At 41.8% G+C, this 23,844-nt stretch overlaps 1 pseudogene; it reads left to right on the forward strand.

Annotated features, from left to right (window-relative positions):
* Positions 1–9,031: 9,031 nt before the first annotated feature.
* LOC102815688 overlaps positions 9,032–23,844 on the forward strand; it is a 60,895-nt pseudogene continuing 46,082 nt past the window's right edge.

Consider the following 23,844-nt stretch of genomic DNA (forward strand, 5'->3'; position numbering starts at 1 on the left):
CTCTAAGTTTCTAGAAGATTTAGGACAAGACCAACATATTCTCAGAAGTCAGGGACTTGAAAACAGTCTTGCCGCAAGAGGAGGGAAAGAGTTCATTTCAATCCCGATGACAGTTTTTCTGTGAACAATAGTCTCCCGGAGTTGACAAGGAGCAGTAATAGATGAGTGAAAGGCGCACTGAGTCACCCTGTACAAGGCAATCACCGCAGAACATCCACTCTCCTCCAGCCCCAATACTATTAATACGTGTGTCAGCCGCGAGAGTGGATCTCACAGTGTGCGTGCGTCCCGACAGGCTGGCGGAGCAGATGAAGAGTATCCTCAGGGACAAACTCTCCTTTTCTCCGAGAGAGTCTTCATTATTCAGGCATTGTGATACTTTTCCTTTATTTGTGTAAAGATTAAATTGCACATGATTTCTAATGTTTCTGCTACTCCAACTGTCATAGGTCGATGACCTTCATGCGAGCAGGATAATAGATACATCGTCTGTTGTTGGGGCAACTGCTGTTCTTCCACAACCCAGTGCTTCTCCATTGTTACAAGTCGAAAGCAATTAAATAAAAATACAAGACACGCCATCTCTGGTATCTTTAGAATTTCATATGTGTCTTTGTCGGACTCCTGCCTGACATTAATATGTGATCATATCTGAAGGAATATTGAGAACTAGAACCACATGTGAGGAAACCCAATCAGAGGAACATGACAGTGTTACAGAAGATGTTCATGTGGAGGAATAGTAATAAGGTGGCCTCAGGAAGCAAGCTCTTTGTGTGTCTGGAGCTTCCCAGCAGGGGACTCCTAAGAAGTCACATGTCAGAAACATTCCTATGTTCCCACTGTCCTACTTAGTTCTCCCTGCAACACATAACTTCAATTAATATGTGGCGAGCCCATCTAAGAAAAACCTCTCACTGGTTGTTACAGTGGTAGAGATCTCATAGTTATTACTTACAAAGACTCGTGTGAGAGTCCTTCAAAAAGTTGCTTCAAAAAATGGGATTAAAAGATAATGGAATTTGTCTATGAACTTTTTGAAGTTCCATCATATATGTTGTTGTTGTTACGTCACTTCTGACTCATTGCGACCCTATAGAGGGTTTCCAAGGAGCAGCTGATGGGTTTGAGCTGCAAATCTTGCAGTTAGAAGTTCAAACAAACACTCCATCACCTGTAAATCCCCCAGATTAACTAGGACATTATACTTTAAAAATTATATATTTTAAAACATCTGTCTCAGGTGAAATGGTGGCATCACTATTGATAATATCCAACTTCTGCTGAGCTAAGACATTTAAAAAGTTTCCTCTCTTTCCCTTTCCTACTTAATTGTGCGGTTAAGTGATGTTGAGTTGGTTCCAATTCATAGCTACCCTGTATAGGGTTTCTGAGGCTGTACATCTTTGTAGGAGCAGAAAATTTCATCTTTCTCCTATAGAGTGTTGGTGGGCTCAAACTGCTGACCTTGTAGTTCATTGTTAAATGTCATTGAGTTTATTCTGACACAATAGCAACCATTTACAGGGTTTCCAAGGAGTGGCTGGTGAGTTCGATCTGCCAATCTGGCAGTTGCAACCTATCTTTCAGTCCAGTACATTATCACAGCACCGCACCAGGACTCCATGTGGCTTGTAGTCCAGTGCATATCCTACAGAGCCACTGTGTTCCCATACTACTTAATAAGAGGACTAAATGTTCCCATCCTACCTAATAAGAGGACTAAATGTTCCCATCCTACTTAATAAGAGGACTAAATCAACCCTCTCTGTAACTGACCCAGAACCTCTGTTAGTAGCTCTAGAATATAATTTTCCTCGATTCAATACTCTCTTTCTGGTGTATGACATCAACTACAAATAAGAGATTTTAGAGCTATCCAATATAAGCCCTCTGTCCATGCCCTTCCTCTGTCTCAGCCTCATCACCTGTGAAGATGAGAAAGGTCAGAGCTCTGCTCATTCCAGACAGGAGTGAGTCAGCTCCAGGCTGACCCCAGCCCTATTCCCTAAAAGGCACAGAGAAGGGGTTGAGGCCTCCTCCTCCCTCTCCACTTGCACGCTTCTCTCAGCACCCTTCCATTCCATGATGAAGGGTCTCCATGCCCACCATTCCCCAGCTTGTACACCTCCAGGCCATGGACCCTAAAGGATCCCGTCCCAACACACCACCCCAGCCCTTTAATGACTAACAAACTCAGCTCTAAAATCAACCTTACAGGCTCCCAGACTGCTTCCCATGGCCACAATCTAGACACTCCTCATCAGATAGAGCGGACTTTGTACCCAATAGGGCACTGTGGGAATAACTGTGTATGACTTCCAAGACCAGATCACAAGGGCATTCTGGCTCCTTCCTTGTCCCTGTCTTGTATCCCTCGCTCTGGAGGAAGTCAGCTGCCATGTTGTGCAAATGTTCCAGCAGCTCTTTGGAGAGAGAAGTCCTTTGGTGAGGCACTGAGGAGTCCAGCCAAGGGTCCCACAGTGGTATTAACTAGTCTTCCTTGTAGACGTATGCTCACTATCTTATCACACTTAACATTGTACTCCAAGGCTTATCTTGAAATATTCTCTTTAATGGTACATGTGATACCATTTATCTTCAATTCATAGTTCCTATCATAAAAAACCATACGATTGTCTGAATCAATATAGCCAATACCAGTCCATTTCAGCTCACTAATGAATGCCTAGGATATTGATCTTTAATTTATTCTTTCTGTATCTTTTTTGACAACTTCCCATTTTCTTAGATTCATACTTCACACACCCCATGTCCTGATTATTCAAATTTATGCAGCAACCACTAAAGCCAGTGATGATGAAATTGAATTGAAGACTATACCAACTTTTGGGAGGGAGCATTGCTGCTCCATATGGTCATCACTGGACTATGAACCATAAGGTCTGCAGTTCGAGTCCACCAGTTGCACCATGCAAGAAAGATGAGGTTTTCTGTTCCTGTGAAGATGTAAAGCGTCATAGACCCTATACAGGGTTGCTATGTGTCAGAACCAACTCAATGGCAACTAAGAAAAACCACAGCAACCAACGGTTTAGGAGCAGGGGATGACTTTGTAGGATAACACTAGACTACAAACCTCAAGGTTGATGATTCAAACCCACCAGACCTTCCATGGGAGAAGGATGAGTCTTTTGCTCCCACAAATGTTTACAACCTCAGAAAACCTATACTAAATCACTATGAGTCAGAACCAACTCGATGGCACTTAACAACAACAACAACAACCAACTTCTTCAGTCTTAAATTGATCAAGCATGCAACAAAGATGCTTTGATAATTACTGATGCTTGGGATGTGAAAGTGAGAAACAAAGTAGAAGGATCAATAAATATGGCCTTGGTGACAGAAATGAGACTGCAGCTTGCATGTTAGAATTTAGCAACACCAATGACATATTTGTTGTAAATACTTTTATAAACAACATAAAAGGCAAGGCAACTATGCACATGGAACTCATCAGGTGAAAGACAACGAAATAAACTTGACTACATAGCGTAGTGGTTACGAATTGGGTTGCGAACCTTAAGGTCAGCGGTTCGAAACTACCAGCCTCTCTGCGGGAGAAAGATGAGACTTTCTACTCCCGTAAAGATTTACACCCTCGGAAACCCTGTACAGGGTCGCTATGGGTTGGAACCGACTCAACGGCACTTAACAACAACAACAACACATATCTGAAAAGATGGTGGAGAAGTTCAACATTATCAGCCAAAACAAGGACAAGGGCCAATTCTAGAACGGACCATCAGTTGCTCTTAAGCAAGTTCAGGCTGAATCTGAAGAAAATTAAAACAAGAGCAAAAATATGATCTTAAGTATATCCCTCATGAATTCAAAGATCATCTCAAGAACAGATATGATGCATTGGACACTAATGACCCAAACCCAGAATATTTGTAGGATGACATCAAGAACAGTATTCAGAAAGCACAAGGTCATTTAAAAAGACAGGAAAAAAGAAAAGACAAAAGCAAATGTCAGAAGAGACTCTCAAACTTGCTCTTAAACATAAAGATGCTAAAGCAGCTGAAGAAATGAGAAATAAAAGGACTAAACAGAAAATTTCAAACGGCAGATATAAAGAGATGTGCAAAGACCTAGAGTTAAAAAGCCAAAAGGAAGGAACATGCTCAGCATTTCTCAAGCTGAAAGAACTATAAAAAAAAAATAAATAAATCAGGCCTTGATTTACTATATTGAAGGGTTCTATGGGAAAAGTATTGAATGATGCAGAAAGCATCAAGAGACGATAGAAGGAATATACAATCACTGTACAAAAAACAAAAAAACAAAAAACTGGTCGATGCTCAACCATTTCAAGAGGTAGCCTATGATCAAGAACCAATGGTATTGACTGAAGAAGTCTAAGCATTGCTGAAGGCATTGGAAAAAAAACAAGGGTCCAGGACTTGCTGTAGTATAAATTAGTCTTTCAACAAACTGATGCATAGATGAGGTGCTCATTCATCTATGTCAAGACATTTGGAAGACTACTACCTGGCTAATGAATTGGCAGATAATATCTGTGACCATTCCAAAGAGATGTGACCCAATGGAATGTGGAAGTCAATGAAAAATGTCACTACGATCATATGCAAGTCAAATTTTACTGAAGAAATTTCAAAAATTGTTGCAACAGCACATTGAAAGGGAACTGTCAGAAATTCAGCCCTGAGTCAGACAAGGATGTAGAAGGGTATCATTGCTGACATAAGATGGATCTTAACTGAAAACAGAAAATACCTGTACTTTATTGACTATGCAAAGGCTTTTGACTGTGTGGCTCATGACAAGCTATAGATAACATTTGGAAGAATGGGAATTCTAGAACATTTAATAGACAAATAATAAACTTGTACATAGACCACGAGGCAATTGTTAAAGCAGAATGAGCGGCTAGTGTATGGTTGAAAATCAGGAAAGGTGTGCATCAGAGTTGCATTTTTTACCACATTCATTAAATCTGTATACTGAGCAAATAATCTAAGAAGCTGGAATCTATGAAGAGGAGAATGGCATCAGGATTGGAGAAAGTCTCATTTACATTCTGCAATATGCATATGACACAACTTTGCTTTCAGGCAGCAAAGTGGATTTGAAGCACTTTCTAATGAAGATCAAAACTAGTCTTCATTCAGTATGTATTGTATCTCAATGTAAATAAAACAAAAATACTACTGGTTAAAATTGAGAAAACATTTAAATTATCAAAGACTTTATTTTGGTTGGCTCCATAATCAGCCTCATGGAAACAGTAGTTAAGTCATCTAAAACCATATTACATTAGGCGAACCTACTACCTAGGACCTCTTTAAAGTGTTTAAGAACAATGATGTCAGTTTGAGGACAATGGTGTACCTGACCCAAGCTATAATATTTTCAGCCAACTCATATGCTTGTGAAAGCTAGACAATGAATAAGGAAGAACTGAAAGATTTGAGTTATGGTGCTGAGAAGACTATTAAAATTACCATGCATTTCCAGAAGAACAAACAAATCTATGTTGGAAGTAGTACAGCCAGAATGCTCTTTTGAAGCCAGAATGGGGAAACTTTGTCTATTATACTTGGGACATGTTATCAGAAGGGACCAGTCCCTGAAGAAGGACATCCTGTTTGGTAACGTGGAGGGTGAGTGAAAACGAGGAAAATCCCCAGGAGCTGGACTGACATAGTAGCAGCAGCCAAGTGCTAAGACTTACCAACAATTGGGAGGATGGTACCAGACCCAGCAGTGCTTTGTTCTGTTGTGCAGAGGGTAGCTATGAGGCATAACCAGCTTGACAGTAACCAACAAGACTCAGCAAAACACACATTGAGAACGCACTGCAGAGCTGTGTTAACAGTGAAAGCCCCTCAGCTCTTACTGGAAGAGGATGGAGGGTGAGCGACATCCCGGGCCAAACCAGCACTTCCCTGTTGGGACTCTGGGTCACTGCTGACCGCATGCCAGGCTGTGAGACTGTGTGCACCATTGCTGAGGAGCTGTTGCTCATTGGCGTTCACGTTTGTGTTCACACAGGGACCCGTCAGGTAGGAGCAGATCTCCATTCTTCACCTGGACTTTCCCTCCTCTGTTTATCTTCTCTCTGAGTTCCTCCCTCAGCATGAGTATACCCAGGACAGGGGACAGGACAGTGCTGTGGACAGTGTTGTGACCATGACCATGGTCAACTCTGTGTTAACATCTTCCTGCCCCTTGTTCATACCGCGTTTTGCAGGCCTCCCAAACACCTTGTCTTAGGCTACTCTTTCCTTCCTGATGCCCCCAGTGAACTGTGAAGCCTTGTGCTTATTTCAGGAAGAGAATGTTTCTAACTGGTTTCCGGCGTCTGGCCTTCACGGACTGGCCATGGAGCTACATTTAATAAATGCACAAATGAGAAGACAGAAAGCCACCCAAACCTTGCACACACCTGAGAAGGCCCCAAACCTGGCATTTCTTTGTTCAGAGTCTCTAGGCCTGCCACAGGCTGCACTACACACAGCTGACTTCCCTGGCCCCCTGCAGATACTCTGCGTTCCCCTACTCCTCACACCATTGTGTCTAAAAACCATGCTCAACAATTCAAACTATAAACATTCTTCTACTCCAGACATTAGCACAGTCACACTGGAAATGGAACCAGTCTAATCTAGTTGGCCATTTTTCTAGAGGATTTCATGAGTTATGTGTGTTTATATGACAGTGTATGAGTACATGTGTGTACATGTGTGCTTGCTCACATGAATGTTTGATTATATGCCTAAGTGTATACATGTGTGTGAATGTGGGTACGTGTATGTATGTGATGGTACATGTGTTGTTTATGGGACTCTGTCAATGTGAGTATGTGAATGGCTGAGGATGTGTGTTTATATATAAATGTATGTGAGTATGTGTGCATGTATGTTTGTGTATGTGTGATGTGGGGATGGGTATGTTTATGTGGATATGTGAATGTGTATACGACTGTGTGAGTGAGTGGTTCTGAATATGTGTGAGGATGAGTGTGCATGTGTGCACATGTTTAAGTGAATGTGCCTGCATGTATGTGTGAATATGGGTGTGTGCATATGATTATGTACATGTATATATGTGCATGTTTGTTGATGTGAATGTGTGGGAGACTGTACTTGTGCATGCATTTGGTGTTTCAACTCTAAGACATTTTTCCCTGTCTGTGATGTCTCTCCTCAACCCAGATATCAGGTTTACACGCATTCCTTTCTTAACAAACCTACCCAGCCATGGGTTCCAGGAGCTTACCTCATTTCCATATATCATTCAATTCAAAGTCAAAGTGGATAAGAACCAAAAAATAGAAACAGAAACATGGTGATCTGTGTTAGGACTTGGTGAACTACAGTTAGCAAATAACCCCTTTCACGGCTCCTATCATCAGCATAAATGGCAGGCAGGCTACTTCAAGGCTCTTTCTTAATCGGCAGTATTCATCTACAACCTTTGTGTGGTGGCCTGCCCGCCCCCCCCACCCCCTTGAGGAGCATGTTTACCGTGGCCTCTAGAAAGCCCAGCAGCGCACAGGTCAGAGAACAGCGTTTTGATGGATTATGGGATTGTAACTGTCTCTGCTAGCTGACAGCTTTTATTGGCTGGGAGGATGAGCCAGTAAACCTTTATATAATTATTGCATTAAAGCCACCGTACCCCTGTGTTGCTGGCGCTTGTTCAGGGATCAATGTGAAGATAATTTCAAAAATGAATAGTAAGTATTGATCGCCCCTTGGTGGAGTCTTATCAGCGGTGGAGGCAGGCTACTGTAGATGATAACTTCAATGTCATTTATGATGATATGATACGTACTGCGGAGCAGCAATTTAAACAACGGGCTGGTTTAATTCACAGTGGATTTTTGTAGTGTGATGGGTAATAAATCACAATCTGTGTAATTTTTAGAAATGAACACATTTGGCAGTCGTTGGGGCAGCTCCTGAGAGATCGCAGAGTGACCGGAGAGAGGAGGCATCAGGCGAGATCTGTCTGAATGATTGGGCTGTTCTTGGTTCTGGCATTCACACGACCTTGAAGGTCCTCTTGGCAGCTGCTGGTTAATTTTCCTCACTCAGGACACAGTTTAACTTTCTATCTGTCTGCCAATTACCTGACATTTTCAACTTATCACCTTCTATTTTTTAAATGATTGGAGGCACATCCACATTTTGACATTTTTTTTTAAAGCAAGTATTGCTTATGTTGGCTGCCTGGGCAGCTCTCTGTCACCGTGCCGGGGGGGGGACGCCTCTCCCTCAGAAATGTTAACACTGGCTCCCCTAATGGCAAGAGGAGGAAGTCTGGGCATTTTTATTGGTATTTCCAACACATCCCTGGTTAGATGCTGTCACCTTCCAAATATCAACCCTGGAGCTCCCCATATGCTCGGCGGCTGACAAATGGCCTCTTAGGGAAATTGTACTTAGTGGCCCTTGTTTGAAGAGGGTTTTCCTCTTTAAAAACAAATCATCGCAGCATAAATCGTTGAGGAATATTGGAGCAGCATGAGCAGATTGATTCCGCTTTAGAGAAAAGTGGAAACTTGAAGCAATGGTCAGGAATTACAACACAACTTGTTGATTTGGGTTATTGCTATAGTAGCAGATTTTGTGTGGGGGAGGGCATTCCAGGATTTCAGTGTGATTGGATGTAAGTCCTGGGGAAGATTATTAAAGGATTAAAAAACACTGAAAATAGAATCCATGCCTGCAAAGATGCGAGATGTACTGCATCCACCTCAATGCTTTACATTAAAAATCCACTCAACATTTCTAGGCACGGTTGTGTGAGTGGGTCCGGTCCCCCATTCTCTGTGTCACTGTCCCCTCACAGAGGAGAGACCCAGGCCACATTGGCCACAGGTAAATTATATAATCCCATAAGCAAGTCCATGTTTCATAGTAAATGATTCCGACTCAAGAAATAAGCACATGCTATTAGAGAGCACTTTTCTCCATTTGTAGATTATATCCACTGCCCGATTAGTCCAGCTCTTCCCACTTCAATTTCGACCATGATATCTCTGAGTGACACCAATGATTACCAAGCTCTGCTGCTAACTGAAAGTCTGGAGGTTTGGGTCCACCCAGAGGGGCCTCAGAAGGAAGACCGAGAGATCTACTTCCAGTGGCTGATTGTTTGGAAGTTGATCCCCCGCTCTTCTGTGACACACATGAATTGCCGTGAGTTGGAGAGGACTTGAAAACTACTGATTATTTTTTAATTAGAGCCGAGAGGCCTTGACTCCATGGAGCTGAAATACAAAGAAATCTTGTGGAAAATCTCACATTTTCCACAATTTTAGGGCCCTTGTTTTTAAAGCTTACTCCCTAATTTCCCTTTTAAGTTCAGTTCACAAAGAAGTCTTTTATTTTGAATAATTTGTATATAGCTTTTATTAAAGGTTTATTCCTTTCACAGTTAATATGAGTACGTTCAATTTCTTCATCTTTTCAACATTTGTTTGTTTGTAAATTTGACTATAAAATAATGGTTTCATGGACATTGCCCTGTATTCCCTCCCTCACTAAGTGTTTCAAACAAGTCTCCCTCCCTTTCCTCAAGAACACGGATCAATTACCATGTGGAGAATACATTTTCTATTTCTCATCTTTCTCTTAAATTTCTCCCTAAACTCATAATAGAAGTGTCACCCCTCGCATACTCTTTTACAACTGAATTCTTTGTACGAGAGTTCAGCATGATGGTGGTAGTCTTTGGAAGAACAAGCAGATTCCAATTGTAAACTGTAATTTACACCCAATGCCCTATACCATGCTCTGCGGGACTTTGCCTCTGAAAGTGGGGGCTGGTGAGAACACAGCTTTGCGACACTATTTTCCTCTGAAGTTCTTTTGAAGAGAACACAGACTCTCTATAACCTGAAGTCATATCCTCTAGCTTTCATGTTTGATTCAGTCTAGACCTTGGCTCTTTATCAGAGAAACATTGGACTCAATTTAATACAATGGACATTCATTGAGTCTCAAGTGTATGGAGGTTGTAGTGGTTGGGTTCCTTCAAGTCAACTCTTGCTCATGGTGGCCCATGTGACAGAATAGAAGTGCCATGTTATATTTTTTCCTTGCCTGACATCTTTACAGAAGTACATCACCAGGTCTGTATCCTGCATAGCCACTGGGTGGGTTCAGACCACCTATATGCTGAGTGTGATACCACAGGGACAGTGAGATAAAGTCTCAGTTCTCCCTGTGGAACTCTCTGTACATGTCAGTGGATAAACTACAGGGATGCACTGCAGAAGAGAAACAAGTGGTGTGCATACAAGGTGGTTATTTCTGCTGTTGGAAGTGTCGTTATCCAGCTAGGAAGGCCAGCTGAATTTTCTCAAGTGAGACAAGGTTGTTGAAGTGATAGCATAGGTTTAGTAGGCAAACAAGTAGAGCATTTGATTTTAGGAGAAAATGTTCACATGCCAAAATGTGAAGTTATGAAATAGTACCAGGAATGGTGAAAGGAGTGAGGACATCTTGGGGTTGCAGAGATGGAGAGGAAGTAAGAGAGTGGGAATAATCTTAGGAAAGCTTAAAAAGTGATAGAAATAAGGTTTCGTGACAAGGGATATTTTTAATCCTGCTGCTTCTGTGTTCTATTGTTCCGATGAATTATCCATTTAATAGCTTCCTAAGTAATCGTTTTGAAAAGTTATACCAATAAAATACTCTAGTCTTTAAATTTCCCCCAATTTAAGGCCTCATTAACTCGTGTAATAAGGACACAGTGGCGTTCGCTGTGTGTACTGTACTTAAAGGCCAGTGGGCAGTGGGCAAGGCAAATGCCTTTGGAATCCCACCTTCCAAAAGCTTCTTTTCTCTTGCTAGTGGGAGAGGACATTGGTTGGGTTGCATTTTTACACTGAATGGGCCATTTCCTCTCTACCATTAGAGATGGAAAAGGTATGAAATAATCTTATGTTGTATATTTTCTATGAGTGTTTGCTTCTGTTTGGATTGCTGTTGATAAAATCTTTATTATACTGTTCTAGGGTATGGGACCTAAGGACTTTCTCTGACCTGAGCTATTAGAAGAATTAAGCTTCAAAGCATGACCATGTTGTTGTTATTAAGTGCTGTTGAGTTGGTACCAACTCATAGGGTTCCTGAGGAGTGGCTGGTGAGTTTGCCAACCCTGCAGTTCAAAGTGACGTTGCTGTCCAGCGCATTCACCCTGACCACAAGTAGAGTGAAATAAAAGGTAGAAATCTTTGAATGACTTATTTGACATTAATTGTTGCATTTACAGAGCACTTTCTGATCCAAGCTTTGTGGTACTTTTTAACTTTGGAGTAAGAGAGTCAGGAAGTTTTCATGCTGTTGCTGGGGTAGGGTGGGCTTTTTGCTTTTGCTGTTGGTGTGACTCTGACTCACATCACCCCGTGTGTGTCAGCTCCACTGTGTTCTCCTGGTTGGTTTTCTGGAAGTAGATCCCCAGACCTTTCCTTTGAGGTATGTCTGGGTGGACTTGAACCTTCAGCCTTGTAGTTAGCAGCTAAGGGCCTTATCCATTTTCACCAGACGAAGGTTTATGTGTTTTGTTTACTGCCCATCACCAGCTGCTCCCAGGAAATGCTATGCAGGGTTTCGATGAGTTGGAATTGACTCAAGAGCACTTCACAACCATAACAACATAAAAGAAAAGGCTTTGGGCCACACCCTAGAGAGCAGTGCATATTGGATGGGCAGAGCTCCATCCTTATTGCATTCTTCCTTCACATCCCCAGCAATATTCCTCCAGATTCGCTTTCCATGATTTTTATTAATAAATGGCAAATATTTATTGCTCAGTGGAACTGCTTTCTCCTCTTCAAGTTAAATGATGTTATTCGGCCAGTGTACATGCAGGTGCACAGACATTTCTGTGGTCTCCCCACCAGGTGCCCCTGAGCTTGAACGGAATCATTTTGAGTGGGGCACCTTCTGAGAATGATTTTGAATAGTGACAATGTCTGTGCATGTACAAGTAGGCCGGGAAAGGCAGTTTTGCTGCTGTATTATAAACACTATGTCCATGTGCATGTGAGCATTAATGAGAGGACCCAACATCTCAAGACAGAGACCAGGGACCGGATGCCAGTTACCAGTGAGGTGACATCTTAGGCGCATCAGTGTGGTTTCACATGTGCAGGGTCCTACTTGCTGGCATCAGTGGAAGGGTCAGGGATGCAGATCAATCAATGTATCAGACTATTCTAAAATAATTACTATTGATCGGTGGAAGACTGAGATGCTTGCCTTTATATTTGAATATTGATGTTAATGGCCTGCTGGACACCCAGAGTCTTGGAAGCAAAATGATGAAGACGCCTTCCAAAACTGCTCGTCTCTGGTGCACTTGAAAGCTGGGGTGTCTAAATCTTGATCTCTCTCCTCTTGTCTGTACTCCACACAGCAGAAGGAATTGCATCTGAGAATGTGTTGACCTTATAGGGTCCCTACTGGAAACACATGACACATTCAGAAAGGATAAATGAAGAAGTGATTTTCAAGGGACTGGTTTCACATTTTGGGCAGGTGATAAGGAACCATAAGGTGGTGGGGGCAGGTACTACTATTGTTGTTGTTGTTAAGTGCCATCAAGTTGGTTCCGACCCATAGCGACCCTGAACAGGGTTTCTGAGGCTGTAAATCTTTATGGGAGCAGAAATACTCGTCTTTCTCCCATGGAGCAGCTGGTAGTTTCAAACTGCTGGCCTTGCGGTTCACAGCCCAATTCATAACCACTACGCTACCAGAGGTCCTTAGATACTACTATAAAGTTGAGAAATGAAGGGAGAGGAAGAGCATGCTGGGATCTGAACACAGCAAAGCCATACAGGTTTGGTGGGTCCATAAGGGGCTCTGGTATCAATGAAGCACTCAGCTGCCTGATTCCATGGGGAGAAGTTGAGGAGCCAGGACCCTGATTTGCTCTCCTCGCTCCTGATCTGCCCCATTGGCTGAATCCCATAGGTACTGACCTGACCCATGGATGAATCCTATTACGTGTGATTTTCAGGTGGGAATGAGTCCAGAGGAGTCAGAGTAGGTCACCTGAAGTGGGTATATTTTAGGGAATGAAGCAACAGTATGGTCTGAACATGTTTAACTCATTGCTTTTAGGTGCCACTCACTCTGCTCTGACTCAGGGTACCCTTATGTGCAACAGAATGAAATGTCACCTGGTCCTGTGGTGCTGCCATGATTTTTGGTGTATCTGAGTCTATTGCTGCAGCTACTGTGTCAATCCATCTCACTGATGCTGTTGTTGCTGTTGTGTGCCATGGCATTGGGGTTGACTCATAGCAACCCTATATTGGGTTTCTGAGAGCAGTTGGTAGGTTCGAACTGCTGCCCTTGTAGTTCCCAGGCCAGCTCTTGACCTACAGCTCCATACCTGGACTCCGGGTTTCCCTTATTTTCAAGGATTCTCCACTATACCCAACATTTGTTAGTAAGCACTCCTTCCTGACAGCGTGTCCACAGTAAGGGAACTCAAAGTCTGGATGAGAGATAGGTAAGGAAGATCAAAGAAGAACTGATGCATTTCATCTATGGTCTTAGTGAAAAATTTTGCATATATTGAAGACTCATTAACAAATTACAATATACAGATGACACAACCTTGATTTCTGGAAGTGAAGAGGATTTAAAATACTGACTGATGAAGATCAAAGACCACAGCCTTTGGTATGGGTTGCACCTCAATGCAAAGAAAAAAAAAAAAAAATCCTCACGACTGAACCAATAGACAACTCAAGATAAATGGAAACAAGATTGAAGTTGTGAAAGACTTCATTTTGCTCTAACAAACCATCAACACTCATGGATGCAGCAGTCAAGAAATCACCTGACATTGAATTAGGCAAATCTGCTACACAAGAATTCTTTAAAGAGTTACAGAGACAGACTGCTATATCTTTCTCCCACAGAGTGACTGGTGGATTTGAACCACAAGCCGTGAGGTTAGAAGTTCAATGCATACCCCACAATGCCATTGTTGTTGTTGTTGTTGTTGTTAGGTGTCATCGAGTCGGTATCAACTCATAGTGACCTTATGCACAGTATAACAAAACAGTTCCTGATCCTGGGCCAACCTCACTATTGTTGCCACGCTTGAGCCCATTCGTGCTGCCACTTTGCCAATACATCTCCCTGGGGGTCTTCCTCTTTTTCTCTGATCCTCCACCTTACCAAACATGATATCCTTCTTCAGGGACTGGTCCCTCCTGACAGTATGTCCAAAGTATGAGAGACGAAGTTTGGACATCTTGGCCTCTAAGGAGCACTCTGGCTGCACTTCTTCCAAAATGGATCTATTGGTTCTTTTGACAGCCCACGGCACTTTCAATATTCTCCTCCAACATCATGACTCAAAAGCATTAATTCTTCTATGGTCTTCCTTATTCACTGTACAGCTTTTGCATGCATATAAGGCTATTGAAGATACCATGGCTTAGGTCAGGAGCAACTTAGTCTTTAAGCTGACATCTTTGCTCTTCAACACTTTAAAAAGGTCTTGTGCAGCAGACTTGCCTAATGCAATACATCATTTGATTTCTTGACTGCTGCTTCAATGAGAACTGATACTTGAAAGAAGAATGAAGTCCTTGAGAGCTTCAATCTTGTCTCCATTGGTAAGAATGTTCCTTATTGGTCCAGGATTTTTGTTTTCTTTATATTGAGGTGCAATCCATACTGAAGGATGTGCTGTTTGATCTTCATCAGTAAATATTTTAAGTCCTCTTCACTATCTGCAAGCAAGATTGTATCATCTGCGTATCGTAGGTTGTTAATGAGTCTTCCTTCAATCTTGATGCCACATTTTTCTTCATATAACCCAGCTTCTCAGATTATTTGCTCAGCATACAGGTTGAATAAGTATGTTGAAAGAATACAACCCTGTTGCACATCTTTCTTAATTTTAAACTACTCAGTGTTCCCATGTTCTGTTTGAACAACTAACTGCCTTTTGGTCCAGGTACAGATTCCTCATGAGCACAAACAAGTGTTCAGGAATACTCATACTTCTTAATGTTGTCCACAGCTTGTCATGATTCACACAATTGAAAGCCTTTGCATAGTCAATAAAGCATAGGTAAACATATTTCTGATATTTTCTGCTTTCAGCCAAGATCCATCGGATGACAGCAATGATATCCCTCATTCCATGGCCTCTTCTGAATCTGGTTTGAACCTCTGGAAGTTCTCTGTCAATGTATGCTTGTAGCCATTTCTGTATTACTTTTAGTAAAACTGTACTTGCATGGGATATCAAAGAGATTGCCCAATGATTTCCACATTCTGTTAGGTCACCTCTCTTAGGAATGGGGACAAATATGGATCTCTTCCAATCAGTTCACCAGATTTCTTGGCAAATTTCTTGGCAGAGATGAGTGAGTGCCTCTTGTGACACCTCACTTTCTTGAAAGATTTCTAATTTTATTCCATCAATTCTTGGTGCCTTATTCTTTGCCAGTTCCTTCAATGCACCTTGGACTTCTTCCTTCAATATCATTGGATATTCCTTCAATACCTCTTGAAATGGTTGAACATCAACCATTTCCTTTTGGTACATTGACTCTGTATATGCTTTCCATCTTCTCTTGATGCTTTCTGCATCATTCAATAATTTGCCCAGAGAATCCTTCAATAATGAAAATCGAGGCTTGATTGTTTTCTTCAGTTCCCCCAGCTTAAGAAATGCTGAGCGTGTTCTTCCTTTTTGGTGTACTGACTCCAGATCTTTGCACATTTTTTTTTTTTTTGTACTATTTGGCTTTATCTTCTTGAGCTGATTTTTGAAATGTTCTGTTCAGCTCCTATACCTCCTCATTTCTTCCATTTGCTTTAGCATCTCTGTACTGGAGAGCAAGTTTCAGTATCTCTTCTGATATTCATTTTGTCCTTTTTGTTCTTTCTTGTCTTTATAGTGACTTTTTGCTTTCTACCAGTATGATGTTCTTGATGTCATCCCATAATTCTTCTGGTCTTTTGTCTTTGGTGTTTAATGTATCAAATCTGTTCTTCAGATGATCTCTAAATTCCGGTGGGGTATATGCAAGGTCATATTTTGGCTCTTGTGAACTTGTTTTCATTTTCTTCAGTTTGAATTTGCCATTAAGGCTCTTTATTAAGGACTAGTGGTGATTAATGCCAAGAGCACCCGTAATCAATTGCCATCAGATCAAGCCTGGTACCTGAGACTTCATGTGTGTTGCAGTAAAACTGTGCTTCCCAGGGCATTCTTATAAATTGTTTGGTCTGTATTTCAAGGCAGTTCTAGGTGGACTCATATCTCCAACATTTTTATTATAAGCCAAGTGTGTGAATCATTTGCATTACCAAGAGACAGCCAGCACACAAAGACTGTTGAGACATGCATTTCCAGGTCACAGAATATTTACCCCAGCATAGGTTTCCCCATAAATACTTTTAGTAGCACTGGATACACTGATGTACAGAATGAAGCTTCAGAGCCTTCGTTCTAGCCTCTGCACTCAGGCACAGACATGGGAGGAAGGGTCTGCAGAAGCAAGGTGGAGTAAGTTCAGGACTGTATCCCATCCAGCTTGTCAGCGTAACTCTCCAGGGATGGGTTTGCTGCAGCTGTAAGGACAGTATTTCCTGCTGCCTCGACATGAATGAGCTAATTGTGTTTTAAATAGTTAACCTCACAAAGAATTTTCTTTCTGTATGTGAAAAGAGCCATGATTTATTAATTTTCCTTCCTATTATTTGCTGTAGACTTTCCCCCAGCATCTTCCTCCTCAATCACCTCTGTATTGAAACGAATGCTGGAATCACAATATAATTAGTGTAGATTGGAGGACATATGTGAAATAGAACAAGCGCATTTAAAATATCTTGTCAGTGGCCATTCAAGGGGCTACATAAAGGATTGTGACAAGGAGGGGTTCCAGAATGGGATTTCTCACCTTGGCAGACAACCAAATATAAAAGGTGACAGAACTGGGTACTGGGCACTTAAAAAAGATTGCCAGAGAATTCTACAAAGAACTAAATTAGTGAAGGGGACTTAATTATCTTGCCTCAAGCCTTCTTCTGGTCACTACCCCGATTGAACAGAGACTGAGCTCAGCATTTTTATAAATGCACCACTTACAACTTAGAGCAGGTCTGTTTCTTACCCATAGATCTAGTAATATCTTTGCAATTTTTCCCCTTCTCTTATCTTTAGATTTAGAAAGACTAACAGTCACCTTAAATTCATGAAAATGTAGAGAGTCAAGCTTCCCTTTTTTAAAAACAACTTTCTATTTTTCCCCAATGTAACAATGAAAACCAAATTATAAAAAACTAGGTGGTGTTATAGGGCTACGAATCCTCCTTTGAACATGCATCAGGAGTCTGTGTGAGTCTTTTAGGGCTGCCCTGGCTGGCACGTTCCACTTTCAGGTTCAAGGTAGGATTGTTTCCAAGCTGTGGGCATACAGCTTGTCAAAGAACAGGACTAGAATGATAGCCATTTGGGAAAACAGACATGGATGAGTAACAATGAATAAAATGGAGGAAGTGCATTTCTTTGGGTTTCTAAGTTCACTACTTCAGAGTATTTTCAAAAGTATTTTTAAGTTGCTTAAAATCTCTCTTATCTGGAAAGAAAAGAGACCCCACAGAAAAGATCGTTCATTTCTCTTGCTTACTTAGTTCTTCCTTGGTTTCTTAGTTCATCAGCACGGAATTGAAGTTGGTAGAGACTTTGAATTTTAACCATATTGCTTAAACAAAGGGTCATAGTACTGGAAGCAGATCAAATGCAGTCTTTTCTTCCTGCTTTTCTTCAGCGAAGTGTCCAGTGCTGTGGGGGCAGTAAATTGTGAGGACACTGCACGTGGCTTTGAGTCCCATATGGTTGTTGTTAAGTTGTCAAATTGCTTCTGACTCACAGTGACTTTGTATTGTGTTCCAGAGGAGAGACTCGTGGATTTGAACTGCGGATTTGAACTCCTGCCAGTCCAGTGCTTATCTGACACTTCCACAATGTCTGGAAGGGTAAGAACACTGAAGAGAGTGGTTGTGGGAAACATCACAGGCAGTGATGGTTCATGGGTAGAACTCTGGCCTTACCAGCAGGATACCAGGCTCCATTTCCTGTGCACTGCATACACACATCATGATCTGTCAGCCAGATTTATGTGCTGCTTTGATGCTGAACATGCCCTGGTCACACAGCAGATATGTGCTTGGCTGCCAACAGAAAGGTCAGTGGTTCAAACCTGCCCAGCAGCTCCAAGGGAAGACGACTTGAGGATCTGCTTGTATAAAGCTGACAGCCTTGGAAAGGCTCTGGGCAGTTCTGCTCTGCCACTGGGGTTTCTATGAATTGGAAATGAGGGCACAGCATTGAACAACAACCAGCTCTGAGCTCGTTTCCTCAGAGCTTCCAGACTAATGTGGATAATGACAATCCATTTCTCGGAATTACCCAATGAGGGCCAGCCACACTTTGCCTAGGGACATGGCAGAGCTTGGGGACAGGGCAGGGCCAGGCAGGATCTCCTTTCTTGTGTTTGAAGCTGACATGAGTTGGGGTGACCCCACAGTGCCTGTGGGTTGTGTCTACTCTCAGAAACTCTGGGGCTTCCAATGTAACCTCGATCTTCTGAGTTCTGAGGACCCAGGTTGGCATGTGCTCAATCTCCTGCCATTTCTGATGTCTTATGAAAGCAATAAGTCAAATATGTGGTGTTCATTCCTGACCTATGGTGGCCATGAATGAGGTTATTAGGGACTGAGACAAAGGCAAGAAAGCAAACAGAAGCTTGAAAATGTGTTGAATTCCTGATTAGCCAGCTGCATCATTGAAAGACTGCAGTATGGATTAAGGCATTGATTACCTAAGTCAAAAGTATTACTTTCAGTGGTAGAAGAATATATGTTAGGGAGACTGTCATTGAAATCCTTAATTTCTACTTTTGTAAACTTTGAGTTGCTTCTGATCTGATCATTAACTTTTTATATATGTCATATTTAGTCTATCTGTGGAAATGATCATATCAAATAATACCCCTTAGATAATATTCCTCAACTTTTTAAATATGCCATATATTTCTGTCTGCTAGTGGAAATGATTTCATCAAGTGATACCCTGAGATAATATTTCTCAACTTCTGTTGTAATTTTACAATCCTAAGATTTGAGGAAAAATCAAGGTTATGAAAATAAAAGTGAGAAATACAGCATAGAAGTGGATGTTGGTATATACACAAATGTCTTCTTTTATGGCTGTTGTCTGGTGCTGACTAACTTCACTCTGAAAGCATGCAGACAGGCAGACAGACAGACAGACAGACACCTTTAATGTAGTTTCACAAACTTAATGCAGTCAGCTCATTGTACTTTGGCTCTTGTCTGCGTGTGTGTACTTGAGAATATCTATGCATATACATAAGGAGCTCTGGTAGCGAAGTGGTTACGAATCCGGCTGTGAACCGCAAGGTCAGCAGTTTGAAACTACCAGCTGTTCCACGGGAAAAAGATGGGGCTTTCTGCTCCCATAAAGATTTACAGCCTCGGAAACCCTGTACAGGGTCGCTATGAGTCGGAACCGACTCAATGGCACTTAACAACAACAACATGCATATACATATATACCCACATACACAAGACACTCAGACACACAGAGACATACACATATACACACCAGAGCTTCACAAAGTTCATGTAAAAATGGAATTAAAAGGCAATGGATTTTTTTCAAAAAATTTTTTGAAGTCTCCTTGTATACACACACACACACACACACACACACACGAGAGTGAGTCAAAACTTGTCCACACTCTGGCTGTAGAATTTACTTTAATAAACATTTAGAAAAGACAAATAGAACATTTTTTTGACATAAGTTCCTTAGCTTTTAATACACTTTGTCCACATGTCACTAAAATGTCATATTCTCTTATTTTAAAAAATGTTTTAGGCTGAGCTGGGAGTCACAAACACACTGTTGTCTCCACTTCTTCATCAAAGGTGAATCTTTGTCCTCAAAGGGCTGCTTTCAGGGACCACACAGGGGAAAGTCCAGTGGAGCAAGATCAGGGCCATAGGGAGGAGGCCTTAACACCTCAGAATCAAGTTTTTGCAGAGCGTCAGCTGTATGGGCAGAGGTGCATGGACCTGCATTGTCCTGCAAGAGCACAACACCCTTGGGTAGTAGTTCTCTGCATTTCATCTGAAGTTCAGGCTTCAGCTCTTGAGTGAGCATCTCACTGTAATGCACACTGTTGACTGTTGAACCTTTTTCCTGACAGTGTTCCAATACTGCACCATGAGAATCCCAGAAAACTGTGAGCATCAATTTTCCAGCTGATGACTAACTTTTGAACTTTTTCTTGGTCAGCAATTAAAAATGTTTCCATTCCATACTCTGCCATTTAATCTCAGGTTCATAGTGATGAATCCATGTCTTGTCACCCGTAACAATTTATTTTCAAGAAACTTTTACCTTCCTTTGAGTATCATCCAAATTTTCTTTGCAGATGTCTAAATATTTCTGTTTATCCTCTTCTGTAAATTGTTTCGGTACCTATCTAACACAAATTTGTTGAAACTCAAGGCTGTCATGGATTATTTCATCGGCAGAGCCACAGCTGATTTTCAAATGATTTACCACATAATCCATTGTCACTTGCCTATTCAACAGAATCATTTCACGTGCACGCTAAACGTTTTCATCAACCATGAACATGGATGGGTTTTTTAATACAACTGGAGTGAAGATCATTTTTTACTCACCCTCACATGGCTGTGTGTATATGTGTACATACACATGCATACAAGTATAATTGTATGGATATACACACATACATATGCAAGCACATATACATACATACAAAAGAGGGTTTCAAAACGTTCATGAAAAAGGGGAACTAAAACATAATGGAATTTTTCACAAACTTTGGAAATTACACTTGCACACACACACACACACACATACATATACATACAAACATACATATATCTGTGTCTACACATACATATAGGAGCACATGTATGTATACATATACACAGTTTAAAGCCATTGCTACTAAGTCAATTCTCACAAAGCTGCTCCATAGAGTTTCTAAGGTGGCAATCTTGTGGAAGAATGCCATTATCTTGTAGTTCCATTTTTTACAAACATTTAAAGCATCCTTGTATATGTATATGATCTGCTCCTCAGAGGCCTATACAGGGTTGCTATAGCTTAGAATCAACTTGAAGGCACTTAACAACAACAAATGTACATATATACATGTCTGTATGCTTGCACATATGTGTGCATATATGTTGTTGTTGTTAAGCACCGTGGAGTCAGTTCTGACTCATAGCTACCCTGCACAGGGTTTCCGAGGCTGTAAATCTTTACGGGAGCAGAAAGCCTCATCTTTCTCCCATGGAATGGCTGGTAGTTTCAAACTGTTGACCTTGAGGTTAGCAGTCCGATTCATAGCACTGCATTACCAGAGCTCTTCTGTGTACATATATATATACTGAATAAATACACATAGAGTGAGTACACTGGTTCTATAGGGTAAACAGTGGACTGTGAACCACAAGATCCATGTTTCGAGCCCACCAGCTACACTGTGGGAGAAAGATGAAGTTTTCTGCTTCCAAAAAGCCTTGGAAACCCGTACAAGGTCACTATGAGTCAGAACCAACTCAATGACCCTAGAAAGCAACAACATACATGTGCACATATATATGAATATATGTATATATATATATATATATAAATATATATATATACACATGCATACATTTGCATATGCATGTACAAGCACACATGAAACAATTTCCAAACACACATCTGCATCGATCTTCAAATGTAGTATTTATTTGTCTGAAGACCAAACTATGTGCTTGCCATATGATTACTAGCTCAGGGGGAATCATTCAAACCAATGCAATTTACTCAATATTGGTCAGTTTGACTCCTGACCCTGGTCCCTGGACAGCGTATCCTTGGCAACCCTGGCCGTGTGTTAAGCCAGGATGTGCTTATTGGTTTCATCAGTGACAGGTCGCTAAAGGCTGCTCTACAGATCCTGGTCTTTCACAGAAAATTAGAAATCCAATAATATGCTGTATTCTGATCGGATTGGTATTTACACAAGGAAACCACGAGTGCGGACTTGTTCCGAGCACACGGAAGAGCCAGGCCCCGGGTTTGTTTCGTGCAAACATCAGGAAGTTACTTGTGCCTTTGTTGTTGTATCACTGGGGTTGAGAGGGTGGGGGAATGAGGGCTTTCATGCCCGTTTGTGAGATCCGGCTCCACACATGTTTGTTTCGATCCTGAAACGGGCAAGATATTCTGTGTTTCCTCAGAGAGAACCATGAAATGCATCCTCTTTTTTTGTATTTTAAATGTCCGTGCTAATTGCAGGAAAGACTTTAGTACGCCAAAGGAAACATGGATGTTAACAACGTATAATTTCAAGATTTAACACCCGAGTCACCCAGGGCGTTCTGAGAATCACACTTACTGAGAGGCCCTGCTGTCAGATAACCACTCAATCTCAGAACCGTGCACTTTGCAGCTAGGATGCATTCAAAGTCAAACACACGTGCAGAGAACCGCTTGTCCTGTCTTTGCTAACGGTCCTACACATACTCCAATGTTCACGTGGAAAGAGACCTCACTGAGCCAGTCTGTCAGATGTAGGATGGTAAGCTTTATTTTCTTCAAGATCTAGAAGGAAAGCTAGTTCTTCTTACAGAAGGTACAATTTACCTGTGTTCTACTGTAAGTCTTGGGTTTCCATGGCTGTTTTTCAGAAGTAGATCTCCCTTGCCCCATCCCTGTGTCCTAGTCTGGAAGCTCCCCTGAAATCTGTCTGCCATGGGTGACCCTGCTGGTATTCGAAATACTGGTGATGTGGTTCCCAGCATCCCCGCAAAACACAAGTCCCCACAGGTGGAGAACCAGGCAGACAGACAGGTGGTAGTCTTCACTTGGGGTTTTCCCTAGTGTAATTGTCTCGGCTTCTAACAACTTCAGCTTGCTGGACACGCTGCAGCCACAATTCTATTTGCGCATCTTTTACCTCCAGACTCACCTGATGAAGACTTCCTCCTCCTCTGGCGTTTAAGTAGATTTCCTGAGAAATACTGTAGCTACCTGGTGGTTAGCTTATTTGGGGTCAGAATGGGGTGGGGTTCACAGACCGATTCATAACCACTATGCTACCAGAGCTCCTTATTAGGTGCCTTCAAGCCAATTCCAACTCATAGCTGTATATCAGAATGAAATACTGTCCAGTCCTGAACCATCCTTACAACTGTTGGTACGTTTGAGACCATTGCTGCTGCCACATGCCAATCCTTCTAACTGAGGGCCTTCTTATTTTGCTGAGCCTCCATTTCACCAAGAATGATGACCTACTCCAGGGGTGATCCTGCCTGACAACATGGCCAAAGCCTCACCATCCTGGCTTGCAAGGAGTCAGGAGTCTCTGTGTGTGTGTATATATATATATATATATGTTCTCTATCCTACTCTTGTCTGCCCCATTGATGGGCTCTGACCCAGCCACGGACCCTGTCATGAGTGGTCACCTCTTGACATTCACTACGCTCCATATCTCTCCACCTCACCAAGGAACTGTCTACAATGCCACAGTGAGCCCTTCAGCTTAGATGGAGTCAATGACCATGTTAAGACAAGCAATCAGGCCTCCTGCTTCAGGTCCAGGAGCCTTCTCCTCTGAGCTCAGTTGAGGGTTTCCAAATGGAGAATAGATACCACAGTCATCCCTTGGTGCCAATGGGAAATTGGTTCCAGGGCCAAAATCCAGGGATGCTGAAGTCTCTTATAGAAAAA

The sequence above is a fragment of the Chrysochloris asiatica genome, unplaced genomic scaffold (genome assembly GCF_000296735.1).
Source record: "Chrysochloris asiatica unplaced genomic scaffold, ChrAsi1.0 scaffold00345, whole genome shotgun sequence".
In the NCBI taxonomy this organism is placed as follows: Eukaryota; Metazoa; Chordata; class Mammalia; order Afrosoricida; family Chrysochloridae; genus Chrysochloris; species Chrysochloris asiatica.